Source organism: Artibeus jamaicensis, unplaced genomic scaffold, assembly GCF_021234435.1.
Source record: "Artibeus jamaicensis isolate MK-2021 breed Jamaican fruit bat unplaced genomic scaffold, CSHL_Jam_final contig_687, whole genome shotgun sequence".
Taxonomy (NCBI): Eukaryota; Metazoa; Chordata; class Mammalia; order Chiroptera; family Phyllostomidae; genus Artibeus; species Artibeus jamaicensis.
Window position 1 is genome coordinate 1,375,611 of NW_026521925.1, and position 7,365 is coordinate 1,382,975.

At 44.7% G+C, this 7,365-nt stretch overlaps 1 pseudogene; it reads left to right on the forward strand.

The window, feature by feature from the left end:
- The first annotated feature begins 277 nt into the window (after window positions 1-277).
- On the forward strand, window positions 278-771 carry LOC119038807 (60S ribosomal protein L23a-like; annotated as a pseudogene).
- Window positions 772-7,365: the final 6,594 nt, after the last annotated feature.

Here is a 7,365-nt window from a genome sequence, read left to right on the forward strand (position 1 = left end):
TTTTATAATTTTCTAAATAAACTTTCTCTTACAGTTTGTGTTTGGGGTCTGAATTTTTTCTTAGCCAGAACTCAAGTACCGAGGTTGCTGAACCAAGGTCCAGTCTGACTCCACTGATCTAACACTTGGTGCTGTTTTGCCACCAACAAATCAATTAGAAGTTTGGCACCAGACTGTGAATATCAGTCTAAGCCAAAATATTCTCTTTAGTGTTTAGAAGCCCTGAACATGTTTTCCTTCAGGTTAAAAGTGTGGAAAAACAACCCTTTTCACAAAGATGGTGCCCTAAGCAAAGAAGGAAGTCCCTGCCCCTTCTAAAGACAAACCCAAGGCAAGGATTTGAAGGCAAAGAAAGCAGTATTAAAAGGTGTCTACAGCCACAAAAATAGATCTGCATGTCACCCCCCACCTACTGGAAGCCTAAGGCATGGTGCTCCATAGGCAGCCTAAATATCTTCAGAAGAACAGCCTCAGGAGAAACAAGTTCAACCACTATGCAATCATCAAGCTCCCCCTGACTACCAAATCAGCCATGAAGAAGATAGAATACAACAATACACTTGTGTTCATTGTGGATGTCAAGGCCAACAAGCACCAGGCCAAACAGGCTATGAAGAAGCTCTATGACATTGACATGGCCAATGTTAACACTCTGATCAGGCCTGATGGAAAGAAGTAGGCATATGTTCGACTGGCTCCAGAATATGATGCTTTGGATGTTGCCAACAAAATTGGGATCACCTAAACTGAGTTTAGCTGGCTAATTCTAAATATAAAGATTTTATACTAAAAAAGTTGTGGAAGAAAAGGGGCCACATGCTAAACCTGACAATCTCAGGAGAGGCCTACATGGCAGCCTTACAAACTCAGACACCTCAATTAACCTTAACCACAAAGGAAGAGACCTTCCTTAACCACAAAGGAAGGTCTGAAATGAAAACTTATTAACTAGCCCTGACTGGTGTGTATCAGTAGGTTGTGCATTGTCCCACAGACCAAAAGGTCACAATTTCAGTTCCTGGTCAGGAAACATGCCTGGGCTCTGGGCCAGATCCCAGGCTGGGGTATGGGGCAAACTGTCAGTGTTTCTTTTACACATTGATGTTTCTCACCCTCTCTTTCTCAGTCCCTTCCCCTTTCTCTAAAAATAAATAAATTAAATAAATAAATAAATAAATAAAATTAAAAAAAAATCAAGGTGCTAAACAGCCATTCTCTGGAACATTTTTCTCAATTTGTTGAGATTTTGCTTACCAGCAGTTGTCAGTCTGGCTCAAAGAAACTCATAAAAATTCTTACAGGTTTGGATGTTTATTAAATTGATAAGATAAAGTCTCAAAAATATTATGTTCATAGTTTTGTGTTCTTTTCATAGAGAGAATTTCCTGCATTAAAGCAGCTTAAGCTCCCACTTCTAAGATGAGCCCTTCTGTGGCAGGTGCTAAGAAAGTCTCACCTAGGACATTGCTCTGGGCACCATGTCTGCACACCTTTAGTTTTCTGAAGCCATGCCAATTGTTTTCCAGGGTAAGGTGCAATGGAACTGAGACCCATACACCCTGCTCTTTCAATACCTAGGAAGTAGTAGATCTTAGTGACCACCAGTGAAAAGTAGGATATTGTAAACTCCACTATCCCAAGTGGCAAAACTGGTTCTCCAAGTGCTGAGTGGTGGAGGGGATGGCTTCAGACTCTCCCTATGGAAAATTCCAGTAATATTTTATTAGTAAAGAACTATTAGTAATGAACTACTTGGCAAGTAATAGTTCTCAAGACTGTATACATCAAACTTTTACATTATAGGAAAATAGCTAATGCTATTTAATTTTTAGTATGATTTTTCCAATTGTATACTATGACTTCTTCAATAGTTCATGTTGCTTGAAGATACTCCTTATTCTCTTTTGTAGTCTAATTGAGTAGAACAAAACACTAGCCCCTTTGTTGGTAAAACTGCCTAACAAATGACTGCAGAGTTTTTTGATTAGCTACACAGTGGAGACAACAAAGACTTTGTCAGGCTTGGATTGCATTTTAAATCCATTTAATGCATTCTTTACTTAACAGGCAAGCTTCTAGAAACCACTGACATTCAGAGTCACATTCAAGGTTCACAAAACACAGAACTAACACTGGCTCAAATGTAGATCCTTTCCAATCATAGTCTCTTGAGACACTGTTTTTAATCTTTCAACTTCAATATTCAGTGCCAGGAAAATACATGATTTTATTCTATTACTGCCAAATAAGTAAATAATTCTCCTTATCAGATACTTAATCTTATTATAACTAACATATAAAGATGTAGATAAATAAGTTACATAGACATTTCTGCTCAGGTGGGTGATGAGCGATTTGAGTAGTGTTGGGGTAAAGTGGCGAGTTACTGAGCTCCACTAGAAGAAAGGAAAAGTGCGGATGAGGAATGGCATCACCTGTGCCTCAAGTCTCTGAACCTTTCCCACTCCTCTCCTGCACAAGTCTTCACTCTCAACCTACAAAGGACGTTCTCAAATGCAGATCTAACAATGTTAGCCCCCTGTGTGAAGCCCTCCTGGCCCCAGGCTCCCTCTGGCCTTGCAGCCTCACATCTTGCAGCGCATCCCTCCCCGCCCCCCCCCCCCCGGAGGCTGGGCTGGGCCGGGCTGGTCTGCCACACTCCTTCTGTGCTGAGCCCACCCATTGTGTGGGTTCTCCCAGCTTCTAAAGTGCCAATCACTGAAGACTAAGACCTCCACCAGACCATGACCATCACAGCAGAGTGGGAAAAAAAAATGTATTGCCAAAGACCAGGCTACGAATTACCCAAAAGCCTGAACATGACAAAAGGACTCAGAGCAGCCAGAGGAGCTGCCGCTCAAGCGCAGCAGGGCAGTGGCTTAAGCCGCACTATGCTGAACCTGAAAGCCAATTCATGCCAAGAGGGCAGATCCCTTAGCCAAAGGAAAGTTCTGGCCACCCACGCCAGCGGGTGGGTCAGGAATGGCCTCTTGGAAGTAGCCTCCTGTAAGTGGAATGAGTTGTTTCTGGAGGGTAGAGCTGGCCAAAGAGAGCCGGCTTTCGCTTCAGAATCCTGAATGGGCTGGCTGATGCAGCGACCCCACTATTACCCTTCTTGAGATCCCCTTCACGTCATTTCTGAATCCCCTCATCCAGAAGTCCCGAAGGCACTGAGATTCGGCAGTGTGAAGTGCCCCTCCCTCAGCTTACCCAAAGCACAGGACATCAGCCAGGACCGAGTTCTGGGAAAGTGAGCCCTTGGTCCCTCAGCCATTACCCTTCATTCAGATGGTTGTCCTTCCACCAAGTCTTATACCCACTCGCCTACTGCTCTCATATAGACAGCAAGTGAGGAATCAGTCTACCTACCTCCTGACACATTCTTCAAAGGGAGTGAGTCCCAGATCTGTGGGCCCAAGATCAGTAGGCCCCAGCACACAAAGGGGGACATGAGGAATATGCAGAGAGAGCATCATAGGGCTATCATCTAAGAAACCTTATTGTTCCCAAATGTTTAAGCTACCTCACAAGCTACGCTTGCTTACAGAAACTAAGGCAAACTGATAATGGTTAACCACAGCACCTGCAGACAGCTTGAACAAACAGCTCAACAGAAGAAACAGCCAGCTTTGGATAAAAGCAGAACCATCCTCCCCCCACCCACCACCCACTCTGCCCCCTGTGAATTGGTCTTTATTTACTTACTAAAAATTGCAGCCAGGTGGTCAGGATTCCAACAAAGGCCACTCTTCCCTGAAATCATCACCCTTTTTCTAGAAATTCACCATCCCTGATCCCACCTACCTACCTTAAACTCCTTAAAATCTCCCTGACCTCCCACTTGGGGGAGAAGGTATATTTCAAGCATGAGATCACCCTTCTTCATTCCCTGATCAAAGAATAAAGTTTCTACTATATTTTACCAAACTCAGTCTTGTTCTATTAGGGCTGGACAGAAGGACCTTGATTTCAGTCTCTGGGTCAAAAAGGTCATGACAAGAAGGCAAGAGCAGCAAGGGAACTCCTGAGGGAGACAGAGCCCAAGAAGTGGGTCCACATGGGATAGACGTCAAAGTACAGAGATTCCCTCTACCCTTCCTCTGGTTCTCTCACAAATGGAGTATTTTTCCTCTTACACCATAGTCCTCAAAGTAGACAATCTTGCTACCAACAAGTTTGAGTTCTTGACTCCTGATATAAGAGAACTTTGACTGGGGATACTGATAAAAGCAAAAGCAGATAATATATATATTATTATTGAGGCTCTGCAGAGGACAAGAACACTGAGATAGGGTTCCAGGTTTGCATATCAGATGTGTGGCTTAGGGTTTTTATGACTTGAGGACACGGAAATTGTTTGGGTTAACCAATTAGGGGTAGATTAGCAGGCTTCTTTTTTGGAACACTGATGTCTGGATATACAACAATAAAGGAAAGTGTTCTGAACTTCTGGCCAAGATGGAGGCGTAGGTGGAAACACTGTGCCTCCTCGCACAACCAAGTTTAAAGACAACAAAGTTTTAGTAACAAAAACACAACCAAAACACAGAAAATTGAACTGTACAGAAGTCCAACAACAAATCATTCAGCCAGACTGGTAAGAGGGGCCGAGTCAGCAGCTGGTGGAGTGGGATCTCGCAGGAAAATGTGGCCAGATCGACCCAGGCATGTGGGCAGTGGTTGGCAGATCCCAGGTGTGGGGGGGCAACAGGTGGACCCAGTGAGGGCACAAGGTGACTGCAGACCATGGTGGTCACACATTCACGCACAGATAAACCAGGTGAAAAAATGAACAGTGAGACAGACTGTGCAACGCAAGGCCCCAGTACTGGGAATTAAAGCCTAAAAGCACCAATTGGAAAAACTTCTGGGGTCAAGGTGCCAGGAGAGGTTCCCATGCTCACAGAGAGTTTGTTGGAGAGACTCACAGGGTCCTGGAGGGTGCACAGGCCCACACACCCAGGAGCCGGCACCAGGGGGGCCCAGTTTGCTTGTGGGAAGTGGCAGAGGGGACTGAAATCCGAGAGAGCAGAACAAATGCCATTGATCATTCTCTGACCTAGCCCCCACATACAGCATCACAACCCAGTGACTGGGTCACCCCATCCTGGTTAACACCTAAGGCTCCGCCCCTCATACATAACAGGTGTGCACACACCAAAACATTATGGCTCAAGAACAGCTCAAAGCCCCAGAGCCAATATTTCTAAGTGACCAAGAGATAGCCAACCCATCAGATGAACAGTTCAAAACACTGGTGATCAGGATGCTCACAGAGCTGGTTGATTTTAGTCACAAATTACAGGAACAACTGAAGACTAAACTAAGGGAAATGCACAGGAAACCAATAGTGATGGAAAGGAAACTAAGACTCAAGTCAAGGGAGTGAACCAGAAGGAAGAAAAAAAATGACCAAACAGAAAAGGATGAAGAAACAAGAATCTGAAAAATGAGGAGAGGTTTAGGAGCCTCCAGGACATCTTTAAATGCTCCAACATCCAAATTATAGGGGTACCAGAAGGAGAAGAGGAACAGCAACAAGTGGAAAACTTATTTGAACAAATAATGAAGGAGAACTTCCCCAATCTGGCAAAGGAAATAGACTTCCAGGAAGTCCAGGAAGCTCAGAGAGTCCCAAAGAAGTTGGACTCAGGAGGAACACACCAAGGCACATCATCATTATATAAGCCAAGATTAAAATGAAGGAGAGAGGAGACTTCCGCCAAGATGGAGGTTTAAGGTGGATGTGCCTGCCTCCTCTCACAACCAAGTTTAAGGACAACTAAATATTAGCATCAGAAAACACAACCAGAACACGGAAAACTGAACTTTTCGGAAGTCCGCAAACAACAAATTCTTCGGCCCGACCGGTAAGGGGCGAAACCGGCGGGCGGCGGGTGAGGAGTTACAAAGGAGAACTCGATTGACCCGGGCGCGGGCGCGGAATCCAGACGCGCGAATCCAGTCGCACGGGTTCCAAACCCAGGATTGGACCTAGTGAGCAGCCCACCGGGGGAGCGACTACGGAGGAGTCAGTGGGGAGGCGGTGGCAGCGAGTTGACTGTGGGTGCCCGGTTACGCGCGGGTGAGGGAGTGAGCGGTGGGACCAGCTGCGGCGGCGGCGCCATTTTCCCCGCTCTGACCACGCCCCCACATACAGCGTCACAACCCAGCGACCTGGGACTCCAAGGCGCCGCTTCTCTCACTTAAAGGGCCAGAACAGACCAAAAATGTCGCAGGGGGTCCTCAAAGTCCCAGAGATAAATCTAAGTGACGAAGAAATAGCAAATCTCTCAGACGCACAGTTTAAAACACTGGTCGTCAGCTTCCTCACAGATCTGGTGGACTATAGCCACAAATTAGAGAAACATATGAAGGCTAAATTAAGGGAAATGAATGGAATTCCACAGGAAACCCATAGAGATGAAAAAAAAACTGGGACTCAACTCAATGGAGTGAACCAGAAGGAAGAAAAAAATGATCAATCAGAAAGGAATGAAGAAATAAGAATTCAGAAAAATGAGAAGCTTAGGAACTTCCAGGACATCTATAAACGCTCCAATATCCGAATTATAGGGGTACCAGAAGGGGGAAAGACACAACCACCAGTGGAAAAACTATTTGAACAAATAATAAAAGAAAATTTCCCCAATCTGGCAAAGGAAACAGACTTCCAAGCAATCCAAGAAGCCCAGAGAGTACCAAAAAAGTTGGACTCAAGAAGAAACACACCAAGGCATATCATAATTACATTAGCCAAAATTAAAACGAAGGAGAGAATCCTGGAAGCAGCAAGAGCTAAGGGGACAATCACATACAAAGGAGTCCCCATCAGGCTGTCAGCAGATTTCTCAAAAGAGACCTTACAGGCAAGAAGGGGCTGGAAAGAAATATTCCAAGTCATGAAAACTAAAGACCTACAACCAAGATTGCTCTACCCAGCAAAACTTTCATTTAGAACGGAAGGACAGATAAGGTGCTTCTCAGATAAGACCAAATTCAAGGAGTTCATCATCACCAATCCCTTATTATATGAAATGTTAAAGGGACTTATCTAAGAAAAAGAAGTTAAAGAAACATGAACAGTGAAAGGACAACAAGCTCACAGTTATTAACAACCACACCTAAAACGAAAGCAAACTAAAAGGACAGCTAGATCAGGAGTGGAAACATAGAAATGAAGATCTCAAGTAGGGTTAGCAACAGGGGAGTGGGAGGAGAAGACGGGGAGAGAAGGTACAGAAAACAAGTAGCATAGACAGTAGATAGAAAATAGATGGGGGGGCAAGAATAGTATGGGAAATACAGAACCTAAAGGACTTGAGACACATGGACATAAGCTAAAGGGGGGGTAATGGGGGGGTT